This window comes from Gorilla gorilla, chromosome 15, assembly GCF_029281585.2.
Source record: "Gorilla gorilla gorilla isolate KB3781 chromosome 15, NHGRI_mGorGor1-v2.1_pri, whole genome shotgun sequence".
Taxonomy (NCBI): Eukaryota; Metazoa; Chordata; class Mammalia; order Primates; family Hominidae; genus Gorilla; species Gorilla gorilla.
Genome location: NC_073239.2, coordinates 35886547 through 35905676, shown reverse-complemented (window position 1 = coordinate 35905676; position 19130 = coordinate 35886547). Strand labels below are relative to the sequence as shown.

At 43.3% G+C, this 19130-nt stretch overlaps 1 protein-coding gene and 1 long non-coding RNA gene across 2 annotated transcripts in view; both read right to left on the bottom strand.

The window, feature by feature from the left end:
- The window catches only part of RNASE1 (ribonuclease A family member 1, pancreatic), a 249634-nt gene that overhangs the window by 105528 nt on the left and 124976 nt on the right, over positions 1-19130 (bottom strand). The gene's annotated exons all lie outside the window — the stretch shown is intronic.
- LOC134757178 (uncharacterized) overlaps positions 1-19130 on the bottom strand; it is a 65834-nt gene that overhangs the window by 22661 nt on the left and 24043 nt on the right. The window lies entirely within an intron of this gene.

Below are 19130 nucleotides of genomic sequence, written 5' to 3'. Positions count from 1 at the left end.
AATTGTTCCGACAGCAGTAAGGACAGATTGTAATGCTGACTGGAGGAGAGGTGGACATCTTTCCCAAAAGTTCCATGTCCTGGAGATGGGGAGCCGCTGGTCACGTGGGAAGGAGAAGGGGGAGGAGGAGGAGGAGGAGGAAGTGGGAGCACTCATGAAGGTGAGTTGGCTCCTGCCCATCCTGCCCTCCATAGATGCTCCCAATGGCGAGTCAAAGGTTCATTCAACACCTTTCAGGAAGGGCACAGCCTCGAGAATTCAGGATTTGTAGACCCAGAGAGAGAAGAAATGGATGATGAGAGCCGCTGCCCTGGACTCCAACACAGGGCTTCACTCAGGAATCCATGAGAAACAGGGGAGAAAAAGGGGAAGCCCCTTCTTGCAAGTTGTGGACAGGTGCAGCATTCAAGTGATTGTTCCAGGAACAGAGTGGGTCTTTTTGAATGGCCCGACTCAGAATGCAACAGAGGTACGATGCCATCAGATCTGCACCTTGGTCCTTCAGTCTGAGATTTCTGACTTCTATATTTCTCCTCCTCTTCCAGACCCTGAGAAACAGCAATTTCCATTCCTCAGATGACTCCATGTCAGTAATGGTGCTTTAATTGGCACCAGACAGCAGCTGTATTGAAGTCTCTCCTCTGGAGAAGCTATTGAGATCTTGCTTCTCCAAGGTGGGGCTGTGAACTTAAAAGTTTGCACAGAGACACTGAGTCTGGGAAATCTCAGTGCTCAACAGAATCCACTGACTCCAGGTAAAATAGGGTATGTCAGGAAGTGAGTGCAGTCTTCCCATAACCTCAGAGTAGCAGAAGGAGAAGGTGGGACTCTGAAAGCTGGAGCCACGTTTCCTGTGAAGAAAGATGGAGTGGACCTTCCTTGCTTCAGGTACCAGATCACAGGTCTCTTCTCAGTCGGGGATGCCTCATCTCTAAAACCATAGGACAGAGGGATCAGTCCCCACCTGCCCCCACACCCTCTCCACCTTGTGACTTCATCCTCTCTCGTCATTCATTCCTTCGTTCATTCATTCATCCAGCAGTCATCTACTGAGCAGATACCTTGCTCCAGGCACAGTTTGAGGGACTGATGATGCAACACAAACCAAGACAGGTCCCTGCTCTTTTGAGGCCACATTATACAAGGATAAAAATAAACATACAAAATTGTTCTAAGCATATAAAATTTTGCTAAGTGTCAGGAGGAAAAATACACAGCATAGTACACAGAAAATTACACAGAGCAGCACAATATAGAGGTTCTGTATGTGCCACAAAAGTGACAGGGCAGAGTGTCACCAGGAAAGACCTATCTCAGAGAATGAAATCTGAACAGGAGGAAAAGCAGCCAGTCATGCAGACACCAGATGGAGAATCATCCCAGCAAAGAGAAAGAGAGTTCAAAAGTCCTGACAAATACCAAGGCTGTAAGAAGACTTTTCGTTCTGTGTTTATGATAAGTTGATTAAAACATCTGAAGGAGAATGACTACCATTATTCGCATCTTTGTATGTATTTATTCCTTAATGTAATAAAACATTTTCAGTTTTAAAAAATGGTCCTGAATGGATAGAGGTTTGGCGTGTTAGAAGCACAAAAGTTGTTTGGTCAGGACAAGATCATCATAGCCATGAGTGTTAATGATAGGAGTTAATGAGGTTCAGACCCTTCATGCTTGTGAAGATGGAAGAATAAAGTAAGTTCCTCATGGGGCACAAATCGAGCATGTTACATGCAAGAATAACATTGCCTAAAGATCTGTCCAGCTGCTGTGCAAAACACAACTATTTGGGAGACAAGAGTGGAAGCAAGGCCCCAATGAAGGACCACAAGTTGAGGGAGAGGGAAACAAGAGTCTTCCAATCTCAGTGAATCTCACCATCATCCTCTCATGGTGCAGCCCCATGCTATTCCCCTCCCTGTTGCCATGGCCTCTCTCCAGCCCCTCCATGCCTTCCACATCATCTTCCTGCCATCCCCATGCTGATGACTGGGCTGAGATCAGAGGCAACTCCCCTCTCCCAGGGCGTGAGACGATTCAAACAAGACCAAGGAGGATTCTGTGCTTGACCATCAGGAAACCCTGGCTGGACTCACTGCCCCTTCTGCAGTAGACATCCAAGATTTTCTGATTGCCCTGGACCCAAGGCCAGCACCACAGAGACTACCATTAGAGAAGTTAAGTGGTCACATCAGCATGTTCCAAAGACGTGATCCTTGGAGTCCACTTCTTTTCCTTGAACCTCCCATGTCTGATTTTATAAAATTCTCTTAATATCAAATCTCCAGGAAGTCTTGCAGGAGTAAATGCCATTAATTGTTCTGTAAGCCAGCAGGGAGGGTCTCCAGGAATTGTAAGAATTTAATCAACTTGAGCAATCAGCCTGTTATACAAGCTTGCTGGTGGGAACCAGCTCCTGGCATAACCCAGCAACTTACAGACAAACTGGCATGAACATTCCTCATTACCATGCTAAAGTCTCCACCCAAGGAGGAGGCTCATTACCATAACATGTGAACTATGTGCTGGCAGAATCACTCACTGTGTCTGGGGAACTGGGACTCCTCCTCTACAAGTGATGATACACCCTCTGCCCTCTCCATCACCACATAGAATGTTCTTGTCACTTTCCATCAGGAAGACACTGCTTTGGAGAATACTCCCAGTGGCCTTCTTACTTGAACCAAGTAACAAAACTTTTATTTATCAAAATGTACGTTCTCATAGAGAGTCTTTGTTACTCACCAGGGAAACAAGCCCTAGTTTTTTCAGCTACCAGCTCTAACACATTCTGTAAAGTCCAGCACAGAAGGAAGGTTAATTCACAATGCTATTGCTTTCATTTTATTTCACTTTTTAATAATTGGGTACATATCACAGCAAATGTCTTTAGGTGGGGGTTGAATGGAAGGTCAAGGAGACAAATCATCAACCTTGGAAAGATATTCTTGCAGAGATTATGACTACACTTGGGATTCATGAATATGAGACCCCACCAGCAAAGTAGCCTGCAATGTTCAAGGATATCCAAGTAGATCAAGCATTTTAATGAGAAAACAACAGGCTTTGTCTTTCAAGATGTCCATGAATTGACTTTCCAAAAGGGAAAGAAGGACCCATTTTCAGGGCAGAAGAGAGAAGAGGAGAGGGGTTTAGGCTAAACATTGTAATCAGTTTTGCCTGATAATGACTTTTTGTTTCTTGGTTCATTTTTATTTATTTATTTATTTATTTATTTTCCCAGGCTGGAGTGCAGAGGTGCAATTTCGGCTCACTGCAGCCTCCATCTCCCAGGTTCAAGCAATTCTCCTGCCTCAGCCTCCCAAGTAGCTGGGACTACAGGCATGCACTGCCATGCCCAGCTAATTTTTGTATTATTAGTAGAGACGGGGTTTCACCATGTTGGCCAGGCTGGTCTCAAACTCCTGACCTCAGGTGATCTGCCCTACTCGGCCTCCCAAATTGCTAGGATTACAGACCTGAGCTGTCGCACCCAGCCTCTTAGTTCATTTTTAGAGATGAGGTCTCCCTATGTGGCCCAGGATGGATTTGAAGTTGTGGACTCAAGCAATGTTTTTGCCTTAGCCAGCCCAGTAGTTGGGTCTATAAATACACACCACTGAGCCCAGATGATACTCTCATTTTATGGGCTGTGTTTCCACTCTGATTACATAAGGAAGTGAGGCAATTAGTAGGGATAGAAGCATAGAAATTCTGTCTACATTCCTATTTCAAATTACCTATGAAAAACAGACTTGTTTCTAAACTAAAACTTGATTTTGGTTAATAAATATTTTTCTTTATTAAAATGCATGTAGACTTATGAAAGAGTTGTCACTTTTGTCTCACGTCTGATCTACAATGATTTCAAAAGAAGATCAATTAACTACTTCAAAATTCTCATTGTTTCAAAGATATTGTGGATGTAAAACTGGGTGATCTGAGATAATTTAGCATATAGGGCCAGCCAGGTTACCCAAATGAATATCTGGGAAACTGAGTACATTACATGCTTATCACACATCTCCACTGATTTAGAAAATATGACTGTATTAGTCAGAGTCATCAAGAGAAACATCGCAGATGTAGGTAGAAAGAGACAAACAGAAATATAGATACAGAAGGATTTATCGTGAGAAATTGGCTCAGGCAATTATGCAGTCGGTGAAGTCCCACAGTCTGCTTTCTGCAAGCTGGCCGACCCAGAAAAGCCAGTGGTATAATTCGGTTCAAGTCCTAATGCCTGAAAAACATGGGAGCCGATGACATAGATGTCAACCCAAGTGTGGGAACGATGACACAAGATGTCCTAGCTTAGGAAGTGAGGCAAGAAAAATGATGAATTCTTCCTTTCTCCACTTTTCATTCTATTCTGGCCCCTTAACAGATTGGATGATCCCCATCCAGACTAGCAATGCAACCTACTTTACTTAATCAACCAATTCAACTGCTAGTCATATAGAAACACCCTCTCAGACACACCCAGAAATCATTAATTATTAAATTAATTATTAATCTGGGCACCCACAGGCCCAGGCAACTTGAAATATAAAATTCACCATCATGATGACCTATGGTTTCCCAGGTGCACCAGTAGATGTTACCAAAATGGCACCACCAGCCAGAACCCACATACATTCACCAGGTCAGTGCACTTCTCAATTCGCCGGAGATTCATTTTCTTCTGTGACATCACGTTCACCTGGAGTGGAGCCAAGAACCAGGCCACAGCTAATAATGAGAAAGAAATGATTCTTTATTTGCTTTTTTACAAATGAGAGAAAAATTTGCCAAAATCCTTTGGTAATAAGTAGTTATCTCAAAGACAAAGAGACTCAAAATGAAAATGAAAAAAGTCAGTTACCCTTCCCACTGCCCATGTTCTTCCTCCACATATAAAAATAGGTATTAAGTTCACCCTTTCTGGTATTAACGATTAGAGTCTAACCCAATAACTCTGAATCTGAGTGCGCAGATGTTACCAGATTTTTCATTACAGAAAATGGCAGAGACATTCTCCCACTACAGTAGCTATTTTGTGGTGACAACTTTTACTTTCCCAGGATTCCTCGGTTAAGTGACACACACGGGCAACTGGAAGGATTTACTGTTTTCGCCCACAGCTCCCACACTTCACAGCTATGCAGGAGCTTCAGTACAGCAGATCCTAGGAACATGAATAGGACATGCGTGACTTGTTAACCGCAATGCAATAGCAAATATATGGGGTTCGGTGTCGGTCTTTCATTCGGAATACACAGTTCAGAATTGTTTAAAATAGTACATTTAGAAACAAATAATATATCCTGCTGAACTGGTTAAATTGGATTGTATATCTTTACAATGGAATTTTATGCAGCATTCTTTTAAAATTATACTTTAATTTCTAGGGTACATGTGCACAACGTGCAGGTTTGTTACATATGCATACATGTGCTATATTGGTGTGCTGCACTCATTAACTCGACATTTACATTAGGTATATCTCCTAATGCTATCCCTCCCCTCTCCCGCCAGCCCACGACAGGCCCCCAGTGGTGATGTTCCCCTTCCTGTGTTCAAGTGTTCTTATTGTTCAATTCCCACCTATGAGTGAGAACACGCGGTGTTTGGTTTTTTGTCCTTGGGATAGTTTGCTGAGAATGATGGTTTCCAGTTTCATCCATGTCCCTACAAAGGACATGAACTCATCCTTTTTTATGGCTGTTATACAGCATTTTTTTAATGCAAAAAAGTACGATTGATCTCTTGCTACTGGCATGGAATGTTACCAAAATATATTGTTAATGAGAAAGAGGAATGCTGTAGGCCACTGCAGTAATCTGCTCAGGCTGCTATAACAAAATACCACAAATGAGTAGCCAAAACAACAGAAATTTCTTTCTCCCAGTCGAGGAAACATCAGCTCTTCTCCTCCATACTCACACTCACACTTCCGGCCACCAAATATGGGAGGGTGCTTTCTTACAGCAACCGATTCCAGCTGCGTATCCTACAATTCAATTCGATTGTGACACTAACTGGAGTGAATGCAGACCCCACAGGTTAAGGGCTCCGTCCCACAAGACTGTCAGTCTCAAGAAGCAGATCATTATCTGTGCTTTTGACCAATGAACTATAGTTTGGAGGATCCCGTGACTTCCTCCTCAGTTTGATCATTTGCTAGAATGGCTCACAGAGCCCAGGGAAACACTTTACTTAGGTTTACACATCTATCATAAAGGTATACTAAAGGTACACACAGGGAGATAATGGGGCAAGGCTTGGAAGGGTCCTAAGTGCAGAATCTTCTGTCCCTGTGGAGTTGGGGTGTGCCACCCTCCCAGCACAGGGATATGTTCTTGTGTACTGTATTGATCTGTTGTCACACTGCTATAAAGAACTACCTGGGGCTGGGCATGGTGGCTCATGCCTGTAATCCCAGCACTATGGGAAGCTGAGGTGGGCAATTCATAAGGTTAGAAGTTCAAGCCCAGCCTTGCCAACATGGTGAAACCCTGTCTCTATTAAAAATACAAAATTAGCTGGGAGTGGTGGCACACACCTGTAATCCCAGTTACTTGGGGGCGCTGAGGCAGGAGAATCACTTGAACCCAGGAGGCAGAGGTTGCGGTGAGCTAAGATTGTGTCATTGCACCCCAGCCTGGGCAAAAAGAGCATAACTCCATCTCAAAGAAAAAAAAGAAAACTACCTGAGACGAAATAATTTATGAAGAAAAGTTTAATTGACTCGCAGTTCTGCAGGCTGCACAGGAAGCATGGCTGGGGGGCCTCAGGAAACTTATAATCATGGCAGAAGGGTGATGGGAAAGCAAGCACGCCTTCACATAGCAGCAGGAGAGAGTGAAGGGGGAAGAGCTATACACTTTTAAACAATGAGATCTCATGAGAACTCGCTCAATATAACAAGAAATTGTATAGCAGGGGGAAATCTGCCCCCATGATGCAATTACCTCCCACCAGTTCCCTCCCCCAACATTAGTAATTACAATTTGACATGAGATTTGGGTGGGGACACAGAGCCAAACCATATCATTCACCAAATCCAGAAACTTACCAAAGTCTCTCTCTCTCCTTTTGGGGTTTATGGAGGTGTCATTACGTTGGCATGACTGATGAAATTATTCGCCACTGCTGATCAATTTAACCTTCAATCCCCTTTCCAGGGGGTTAGCAAGGGTGGGAATGGATGTTCTAACCCTCTAATCACTTGCTCGGGTCTGCTGGCAACCAGCCCCCATCCTAATGCTACGCAGGTGCCACTCATCTCATTAACGTACTTCATGAGGCACTTATTCAGAAATTAGACACTTATTCAGAAATTTTAAGAGTTTTAGGGGCTCTGAGTCAGGAAACAGGCAGGAACATTAAATATATGCTTTACATTTTTTTAGAGATGGGATTTCACTCGGTCACCCAGGCCAGAGTGCAGTGGCGCCATCATAGGTCACTTTAGCCCCCACCTCCTGGGTTCAAGCCATCCTTCTGCCTCAATCTTCCAAGTAGCTGGGATTATAGGCTGCAGCCACCATGCCCAGCAGTTGCATTTCTCATTATAAATCACAATATCACAATCACAGCTCCAGACACTGGGAAGTTCAAGATGAAGGTTCTGGCAGGTTCAATTTGCAGTGAGGTCTCCCTTCCTGGCTTGCTGACAGTTGTTCCCCCACCACTGTGTCCTCACATAGGCGAGGAAGGAGTAAGCTCTCTGGTGTGTCTCTTGCTTTTTTGTTTGTTTGTTTTTTGTGTTTTGTTTTGTTTTGTAGAGACGGGATCTTGCTATATTGCTGTATTAGGATGTTCTTTCATTGCAATGAAAAAATTCCTGAGATTGGGTAACTTATAAAGAAAAGAAGTTTAATTGGCTCATGGTTCTGTACGATGCTCAGGAAGTATAGCTTCTAGGAAGGCCTCAGGAAGCTTACAATCGTGGCAGAAGATGAAGCAGCAACAGGCACTTCACATGAGGAAAGCAAGAGCAAGAGAGAGAGTTGGAAGTCGTAGGGGGAAGTGCCACAACTTTTAAATGACCAGTCTCAGAAGAACTCACTCATTATCTCCAGGACAGCACCAAGGATTTGGTGCTAAACCATTCATGAGAAGTTTGCCCCTGTATTAGTTCTTTCTCACATTGCTACCAAGAAACACCTGAAACTGGGTAATTTATAAAGAAAAGAGGTTAATCTAGCTCTCAGTTCTGCAGGCTTTACAGAAAGCATAGCAGTTTCTGCTTCTGGGGAGGCTTCAGGAAGCTTCCAATCATGGTGGAAGGCACAGGGGGAACAGGGGTCTGACATGGCAGGAGCAGGAGCAAGAGAGCAAGGCAGTTGTACCACAATTTGAACAACCAGATCTCACGAGAACTCACTCACTATCAGGAGAACAGTACCAAGGGAATGGCGCTGATTCACGAGAAATCCAGTACCAGGATCCAATCACTTCCCACCAAGCCTGCCTCCAACACTGGGGATTATCTTCCAATATCACATGTGGATGGGGCAAATATCCAAACTGTCCCAGTCGCCCACAATGATCTTGAACTCCTGGCCTCAAGTGGTCTTCCTGCCTCAGGTGCCCAAAATGCTGGGATAACAAGTGAGAGTCACCAACCCAGCTGGTGGTGTCTCTTTTTATAAGGATACTAATCCTCTTGAATCAAGGCTCCACCTTTATGATGTCATTTAACATTAAGTTTATCCTTATAGGCCCTCCCTCCAAATACAGTGACACTGGGGGTTAGGACTACAATATACGAATTTTTAAGGGACATAATTAAGTCCACAGTAACCACTATATACAGCATATTACTGTCTGACAGGGAAAAAAGAGGAATTAACACAGAAATCTATGAAAATGAGAAAAAGCCTTATACGTATTATTCATATATGCTTAGACTCAGCATATGCATTATAGAAAGGGTACTAAAAAACTGAATAATTATTCTTCCTAGAATACAAATCTAGCTTCGATAAAGAAAGGTAAATGAAGACATCCTTTTCACTAGATACCATTTTTAATTATTGAATCTACATTTTCACCATATGAATGTATATGCATTCTATATATGCACTTACATACGTATGCATGTACTTACGTGCATATATCTATATATGTAGAGATGTATACATTTGTTAACCACAGACTCCCTACTACTACAACATTCAAACAAAGGAGAAGTAATCAAGTAAAACTAAAAGAACCATAACAAGGCAGCACTGGATCACCTGGAAGGCTGAGGGTCCCTGAGCCCAACACCCCTCATCCCCCAGCTGGGAATCAGACAGTGATGGAGCTATCCCTCACTCCACCTCCTGCTCTCTTCCTTCTCCAGTCCAGCCACCTGGTCACAGAGTGAGGCTCTAAACTGGCCCTTATGACATGTGTCTGTCCCTCCCCTTCTCACCTCGGAGGAAGAGTGTGACTATCCCAAGTCAGCACGTACAGTGAGACAGAGCGTGAGACCTGTTAGCTGAGGAGCTGTAAGAACCTTGTGCTTTGAAAGCTGATCTGCTTTGTGATATTGAAATCCTCTGAGTTCATTACCTCATTGTTACAGGAAAGGTGTGTGAAAGACCCAGGACATGTCACTACAGGACAAAAGCTCTGGATGTTCAGCTACAATCAAAGCTCTTGAGATCCAGCAATTTCCTTGAACTATTTTTCTACCATGCACACTTCTCAAAATATAGTGCATACCCGTATTTAGGATTGTGGTAGAGGGCCATTACATGATCTTGACTGTATCAATAAAAGTCTCAGGGCAAAACTCTGGGGGATTCATGCAGATGGCCTACCAGTTGGATGTGGAATCTGAACAAATCATCCTAACATTCTGCTACCATCACCAAAAATGGGCTTCGATAAAATGGCTATCTCAGACACTTTGCAATCTATGAGTCTGCAATGAAGAATGAATGTGTGTGTGTGTGTGTGTGTGTGTTTTAAAGAGGCAAATATGTGGTTTACTTTGTTTATGTATATGAGTTACTTGATTACTTATATGGGAGTATTCTGAATAATGGATTAATTGAATAAATGAAATATAATTACACCATGTACAAAACTTTACATAGTTTTTTCTGCTTGATCATTATTCCTGTAAGTCTCCATAGTAATATCTAATTGCATTTTTAGTGAAGAAGCTATTTTGGTCTGACCTTCAAAACAGTCTTTGCATTTGGGTAGGACAAAAGACTAGCAAAAAAAAAGCCTGAGGGATTATTTTAAGTATTCTTAGGATTTAGTGTTCTTCAGACTATCTGGGTTAGCTGATTTGTGAAAAAACTAATAGTTCACTCCTCAGTATTTCTGGAACAGGAACGATTTTTCCTCAAGCCCCCAACTGCCTCTAGCCAAATAGAAAAGCAAGAGGACAAAATTCTTTAAATCTTAAAAGGAAGCTATGGATAAGCAGTGACATATAGAGACTAGCACGTAGTTCATCAATTTTGTCTCCCTGGGATATTCATAATCAATCCCTAATGACTAATAGCCAATCTTCTATAATAATAAACTATATAATCAAATATTATACACAAATTCATTCATAGTATTCTCTGCCAGCATGTAAGTGGCACACCTAAAAAACTTCAAACATTAAGTATTTTCCATTTGGATCACCTGGGGGAAGTTTTGCTCTATGGATTCGTGAGCTCCATTCCACATATACTCACACAGAATGTCTGCACATGGAGTTCAGGATTCTGCATTTCCAATCACATCCTCAAGTAGTTTTCCAACAATCTATCTCCAGCCCAACTTTGAGATCCATTTGTTACCAAACATTGACTTCAGAAGCCTTCATGTGCATCGGAAGTAATCTTGGTGTAGGGAAATTCCAAAGCACAGGAGGCAGTGATACCATTTGCATTATTCCTGAGATGATTCTAGCTACATACACCACTTATCCAGCATTTATGTCTTGATTTGAGGTTTCTATTCAGTTGACCCTATTGATATCCAAGTGTACACAACTGACCTGTCAGGCTATAGCAACACTCTTCACTTATATGTGGGGAGAATTTGTACAGGGCTTAGCTGAAGCTCATCATGGGGTATGAATTGACTTGGTCTCATTGCTGTAACCCTTGGGTTCAGAAGACACTGAGCAAATGCTTAAAAAACTCTTTTGGGTTAATACATGAAGAGATATTTAACTCATCAGATAGCCAAAGAATCAAGGGGAAGGGGTAAAAGAGGATGGCCAGATAGAAGTGTCCATTGATTGCACCCCCACACATACCAGCAGAAACACCACATTTAACAACTATCTACATACAAAAAAGCACCTACATAGGAAATAAAAATCAGGTCAACCATCATCGTACCTGATTTTAACTTCGTATCACTGAAAAAGGCACTGAAGAGGTGAGGAAAGACAATTTTCAATCACTGAGGCCACCACTCCCCCATGTCCCAGTAGCTGCCACTGGAGCTGAGACAGAAACTGAGTGCATGGGGGAGGGAGAGTGCAGCAATTGTGAAAATCTGCATTGAACTCAGTGCTGCCCTGTCACAGCCCACCCACAGAGGGAGCACTTAGACCAACCTTAGCCAGAGAGGAATCAATCGCCTATCCGAGCAGTCAGTATGTGAGTTTGGGAAAGCCTTGCCAAAGCAGGCTAAAGTGCTCTGGGGTCCTAAATACGTTTGAAACTCAATCTAGGCCACAAGAACTACAACTACAAGGCAAGTCCCAGTGCTGTGCTGGGCTCAGAGCCAGTGGACTTGGACACCACTAGTGTGACACTTGTCAGGGCAGCTAAGGGAGTGCTTGCACAACCACTCCTCCAACCCCAGGCAGCACAGCTCACAGCAGTGAAAGTGACTCCTTCCTTCTGCTTGAGGAGAGGAGAGGAAAGAGTAACTAGGACTTTGTCTTACATCATAAACGTCAGTTCAGCCACAATAGGATAGGGCAACTGTCAGAGTCATGAAGCCGCCATTCCAGGCACTCACTCCTGAAGGACATTTCTAGACACACCCTGCACCAGAAGAAAACCCACTGCCTAGAAGGAAAGGACCCAGTCCTGCCAGGATTCATCACCTGCTGACTGAAGAACCCTCAGGCCCCAAATAACCAGCAGCAATACCCAGTAGTACACTCCATGGGCCTTGGGTGAGACTCTGAGATATGCTGACTTCAGATGAGACCCACCATATTCACAGCTGGGGCAGTCATGAAGGGACAATTCTTCCGCTCGAGAAAAGCAGAGGGAAAAGTAAAGGGGACTCTGTCTTGCAGCTTAGGTAGCAGCTCAGCTACAGCAGGGTAGAGCACCAAGCAGGCTCTTGGAGTCCCCAATTCCAGATCTTGGCTCGTGGTTGGCATTTCTGGACCTGCCGTGGGTCAGAGGGGAACCCACTGTCCTGAAGCGTGAGTCCCAGGCCAGGCAGCATTCACCACAAGTGACTGCAGAGCTCTCGGGCCTTAACGGAACATTGGCGGTAGCCTGGCAATACTCCCCTTGAGCCTGTGGTGGAGGTAGCCACAGGGAGAGGCTCCTCTGCCCGTGGAAAGGTAAGGGAAGAGTGGAAGGACTCCAGCTCAGCCACAGTAAAGCAGAACACCATGTAAACTTCCCAGGTTGTTTACTTCAGTCCCTGGCTCTCAGACGGTACCTCTGGACATGCCTGGGCCTAGAGGAACTCATCACCCTGAAGGGAAGGACACAAGCCTGGCTGGTATTGCCACCTGCTCTAGGGCCTTGTAGAGCTCTAGGGCCTTGAGTGAGGCCCTCACTTCCAAGAAAGAAATAAACTCTTTTCCACTGCAGCTAAACTGTAAAGCTCATAACACAAGTAGATCCTCTGTGCATATTCACTTCCTTTCCTTCTTACGCAAGGTGCTACAGTGTGAATCTGAATGTGGCAAGTTCAACACTAAAGTACTGGAGTGCAGGAAAGTTATGGTAGACTCAGAAATCTGTTCTTCAACACTTAGACTGTATTTATGATGGCTGAATTTTCTGTCTAGTCACCTATGATCCTCTACCTGGGCGACAGAGTGAGACTCCATCTCAAAAAAAAAAAGTAGTTTAGCATGCCAAAGTACCATCCTTTGGAGTATAGTGTGCTGAGCCCCAACAAAAGCAATGAGATTAGATATGATCATGAAGAGAGTACATGAGTCCATAGAAAAGAAAGAATAGCTAACCCCTAGGAAACTCCACCATCAAGATGCTGGAGAGAAAGGGGAAGAATTAATGAAGAAGACTGAGAATATGAGTCCAGGGACTTAGAAGAAACGATCAGGAAAGGGTGGGGTGTTGTAACTCAGCACACATCCTTGACAAGACTGTCTGCCTTGAGGGCACCAGGCCTGATCTCACCAGACTTTTCATTCTGTTTCTGTCGCAAGATCATTCTCAGGTCAGCTTCATCAAGGAGCAGGGAGCAATCAACTCTGTCAAATGCTGCTGAGCATGGAAAGTTAACCCTGTCAGGGGAGAGATGTCTTACTCCAAGTGCAAAGGCTTCCCTCATGACCACTGTTGACAGGGTGGAAGAGTCTGGGCAATTCATTGAAGAGATATCCAAATTTCTGGGTCTAGAGAAAAACAGTCTTGTCCAGGAGGTGAACAGGAAGAGGGTCCACATGTGAGTCACGTTTTCATCTCAGTGGAGGGAATAAGGCAAAGGAGAGTAGAGTTTCTGTGTCTCAATGCCTGGAGATATTGTTCTCCTTTTAACCATATCCCAGACCTCAGTACTTCTCACATTTGTCTCCATATCTCTTTGCTCCTGTAAGGACCCATCTGAGCAACTCACCTCACCACATCATCCTTCATTCATCTCCATATCACTCTCTTTTCTTTTCTTTTCTTTTTTTTTTTTTTTTTTTTTGAGACTGAGTCTCGTCCTCTCGCCCAGGCTGGAGTGCACTGACATGATATCGGCTCCCTGCAACCTCCACTTCCCAGATTCAAGCGATTCTCATGTCTCAGTCTCCTGAGTAGCTGGGATTATAGTTGCCCCACATCATGCCCAGCTAATTTTTGTAGAGACAGGGTTTCAATATGTTGGCCAGGGTGGTCTCGAACTCTTGACCTCAAGTGATCCACCTATCTCGGCCTCCCAAAGTGCTGAGATTACAGGCGTGAGCCACCATGCCTGGCCGCAAAAAGATATTTTCTAACATTCAGTTCTATCAATTTGTTTAGTGTGCTTAACAGATGACTCTACCATTACTCTTCCTCAGCTGGAAAGTGAGGGGTGTGGTATAAATGTCTTTAGGAGTTCCTTACAGCTCAGACTATTTAGAAATCTGATACTCTGGAGCATAGGTATGGGTGTATGCCTGTGTGTGTGTTTGTGTGTGTGAGTGTGTGTGTGTGTAGGAAAAGATGTAAAGGAAATTTGGTTGACATCTGTGCATCATCTATCTATGTAAATCTGATTTTCCTAAATCATTATTAATTTAGGCAGAAAAAAGCATAATTCTCTGAAATAAAATTATTATATACAATTACATAATTATTTTTAAACTATGCAAAAAAACATGCCTATAATCGATTTTATTGTAGAGAAGATGTGAGGTCTTTATTTAGAACTGTTATTTAATGGAGCAAGATAAAACACTAGCACAAAGACTATGTGATAATTTCAAGCCCCTGAGAGCTAGATTAGAGGACTAATTTTGTGTTCAGTTTCATGTAGAGCTGTAAATTAAACAATTCTACCTTGAAAAATATTTTCACAGAAGAATAAAGGATCCAAGGACAGTAGGAAAAAAATGAAGCTCAAGGTGAATGATTTGGCTAAATTCATCAAATTCTGTACAAAAAAGAGACTAAATCATGCAGGTACTGTATTTTTATCATGAAAATGCTCTAATTATTTGCTAAGACAGTTCCTCAAATTTAGCACGAAATTGATGGAAAATATAATTTTTATGATAATCTATTTCCCTTTGTTCTGACTTCACAAGTAAATGCAAGAGGTTAAAAGGTGATTTATTCTATCTCAGTTTGGGAAGAGTCCCTGAGAAACATCGGTCCTATCAAAATGACTTGTCCACCTAAGCAGCACTTGGTCAAAAAGAGATAAAACCCTGAGTTCTATTTCTTATGCCTTCACTTTGAGGAGTAAGGAAAAGAAACAAGCATACTGTCTTATTGTAAATACCACAGAGAGGATAGTGCAGTAACGGATACTACATTAACACCTTGATGCATAAGACTGATCATCCTTAACAAGATTTCTTTTTCTTTTTGCAATGTTTTATGCTACATATTTTGTTATTTCATACACACACACACACACACACACAAATTACCACATTAAATTTCCCCTACAAACCAATGTATGTGTTGTTGTTTTTTACAGATTATAAAACAGAGGCATAGAGAGGATGAATAACCGAGCAACTTTTTTTTATTTGTTTATTTGTTTTTTTTAAGAGACAGAGTGTTGCTCTGTCTCCCACGCTGGAGGGCAGGGGAATGATATCAGCTCACTGCAGCCTCTGACTCCTGGGTTCAAGAGATCCTCCTACCTCAGCCTCCTGAGTAGCTGGGATTACAGGTGCAAGTCACCATGCCTGACTAATTTTTGTGTTTTTGGTAGAGATGGGGTTTCATCATGTTGGGCAGGCTGGTTTCGAGCTACTCGCCTGAAGTGATCCCTCTGTCTAGGCCTCCCAAAGTGCTGGGATTACAGGCTTGAGCCACCACGCTTGGCCCTGGACTACTGTTATAGTAAGAGTGTCAAATAGAAAAAGTCAGAGCTGGTATCTGGACAAGACTATACAAAATCTACACCTGACATCACTGTGACACAAAACTTATATAATAACTGCATTTACAGAGACACTAACCTATATAATAATTCGTTTCCTATAAGCCCTGAAATCTCAGCAAATGCATCTATGTGCTCAAAATGCAATGAGGATGAAGAGAGGTTGATTAATGAGTATAAATATAAGAAGTGATATAAGAAATAAGACCTGGGGTTTGATAGATCAGGAGGATGGCTATAGTTAATGATAATCTACTGTACACTTCAAAATAGCTTGAAGACCAAAATTCGAATGTTTCTAACGTAAAGAAAAGTCAAATATTTAAGGTAATGGATATCCCAATTTCCCTGATATAATCTTTACACATTATATGACTGTATTAAATTATCACATGTACCCTGAAAATATGTACCTCTCTTATGTATCAATAAAAAGAAATAAGGCCAGGGGCAGTGGCTCATGCCTGGCTGAGGTGTCATCAGAGGTCAGGAGTTCGAGACCAGCCTGGTCAACATGGTGAAACCCTGTCTTTACTAAAAATACAAAAATTAGCTGGGCATGGTGACGTGCACCTGTAATCCCAGCTACTCGGGAGGCTGAGGAAGGAGAATTGCTTGAGCCTGGGAGGTGGAGGTTGCAGTGAGCCGAGATCTCACCACTGCACTCCAGCCTGGGTGAGACTCCATCTCAAAGAAAGAAAGAAGGAAAGAAAGAAAGAAAGAAAGAAAGAAAGAAAGAAAGAAAGAAAGAAAGAAAGAAAGAAAGAAGGGAGGGAGGGGTGGAGGGAGGGAGGGGAGGGGAGGGGAGGGGTGCGGAGAGGAGAGGAGAAGAGAAGAGAAATATTCTAAAAATATGCAGTGGTACATGAACGCAACTTTCCAATTTATTAGGAAACACACTTTATTTCATCTCTTCTAAGACACACCTCTCCATAATTCCATCTGAGCTCTATTTCCATTTCTTCCCTTTCCAGAGAGGGAGAGGACTTTATAGTTGAGGAGAAAGAAGAAAGCCTTAGTTCTTTCCTCTTTCATGCCAGAAACTTGATCAAAGGTGTCAGATCTACTTATTCAATGGCTTCCAGAGGAGACATGCAGGAGGCCCCACGCAAAAAGGAAGGCCTAGGGCCACCTTTCTGAGGTTCAAGAGACCAGGAAGAGCTCAGTACACCAAATATCTTTAGAACTTAGGTAAGTTAAATATTACTTCATTTGCTGCAATTTAATTAACCTGCACCATATTATTATGGAAATCTTGTGTTACTTTTAAAGGCAAAAATCTCAATTACTTTTGCACCAACCTAATAAATAGTGTGCATTGTCTTTCCCATAGATAACCACTGCTGCATTAGGGAAATCTGTGTGCAGGAAGGTATTGATGGTTTGGTACCTCCCTGTCAGCAGGTTAAGAGCAAATATTGCAAGGGTACCCTGGGGCTGAAGAAATTGCAAGCATTGAACACTATATTTTTGCACATAAATGCTATGCAAAAAAGACATTGATCAATGCAGTGTAGTCAACAGTGGTTTTTACCATAAATGCAGAATTCTTTGTCTGGGACAATATTTTAAAATGTTCATCAGTTTCCCAAAAAATGACTTAATACTGGGACATAATTCCAACTATTCCTCTCAGTGGAAGTGTGGATCAGGTCTGAAAATGTGTCATTAAATTAGGCTGCAGGACAACTTATACTAATAAAATAAAGAGCCCAGGTGTGTTAAAGACAAAATCGTGGGGGCAGAATAGGAAGAGCTCCGGTCTACAGCTCCCAGTGTAAGCGACACAGAAGACGGGCGATTTCTGCATTTCCATCTGAGGTACCGGGTTCATCTCACTAGGGAGTGCCAGACAGTGGGGACAGGACAGTGGGTGCAGCGCCCAGTGCCCAAGCCGAAGCAGGGTGATGCATTGCCTCACTCGGGAAGTGCAAGGGGTCAGGGAGTTCCCTTTCCTGGTCAAGGAAAGGGGTGACAGACGGCACCTGGAAAATCGGGTCACTCCCACCCGAATACTGTGCTTTTCCGAAGGGCTTAGGAAATGGCGCACCAGGAGATTATATCCCGCACATGGCTCGGAGGGTCCTACATGCCCACAGAGTCTCGATGATTGCCAGCACAGCAGTCTGAGATCAAACTGCAAGGTGGCAGCGAGGCTGGGGGACTGGCGCCCGCCATTGCCCAGGCTTGCTTAGGTAAACAAAGCAGCCAGGAAGCTCGAACTGGGTGGAGCCCACCACAGCTCAAGGAGGCCTGCCTGCCTCTGTAGGCTCCACCTCTGGGGGCAAGGCACAAACAAAAGGACAGCAGTAACCTCTGCAGACTTAAATGTCCCTGTCTGACAGCTTTGAAGAGAGCAGTGGTTCTCACAGCACACAGCTGGAGATCTGAGAACGGGCAGACTGCCTCCTCAAGTGGGTCCCTGACCCCTGACCCCCGAGCAGCCTAACTGGGAGGCACCCCCCAGTAGAGGCAGACTGACACCTCACATGGCCGGGTACTCCTCTGAGACAAAACTTCCAGAGGAATGATCATACAGCAGCATTCATGGTTCACGAAAATCTGCTGTTCTGCAGACACCACTGCTGATACCCAGGCAAACAGGGTCTGGAGGGGACCTCTAGCAAACTCCAACAGACCTGCAGCTGAGGGTCCTGTCTGTTAGAAGGAAAACTAACAAACAGAAAGGACATCCACACCAAAAACCCATCTGTACGTCACCATCATCAAAGACCAAAAGTAGATAAAACAAAAAAGATGGGGAAAAAACAGAGCAGAAAAACCGGAAACTCTAAAAAGCAGAGCACCTCTCCTCCTCCAAAGGAATGCAGTTCCTCACCAGAAACAGAACAAAGCTGGACGGAGAATGACTTTGACGAGTTGAGAGAAGAAGTCTTCAGACGATCAAACTACTCTGAGCTACAAGGAGGAAATCCAAACCAAAGGCAAAGAAGTTGAAAACTTTGAAAAAAAATTAGATGAATGTATAGCTAGAATAACCAATACAGAGAAGTGCTTAAAGGAGCTGATGGAGCTGAAAGCCAAGGCTCGAGAACTACGTGAAGAATGCAGAAGCCTCAGGAGCTGAAGCAATCAACTGGAAGAAAGGGTATCAGTGATGGAAGATCAAATGAATGAAATGAAGTGAGAAGGGAAGTTTAGAGAAAAAAGAATAAAAAGAAATGAACAAAGCCTCCAAGAAATATGGGACTATGTGAAAAGACCAAATCTACGTTTGATTGGTGTATCTGAAAGTGACGGGGAGAATGCAACCAAGTTGGAAAACACTCTGCAGGATATTATCCAGGAGAACTTCCCCAATCTAGCAAGGCAGGCCAACATTCAGATTCAGGAAATACAGAGAACACCACAAAGATACTCCTCGAGAA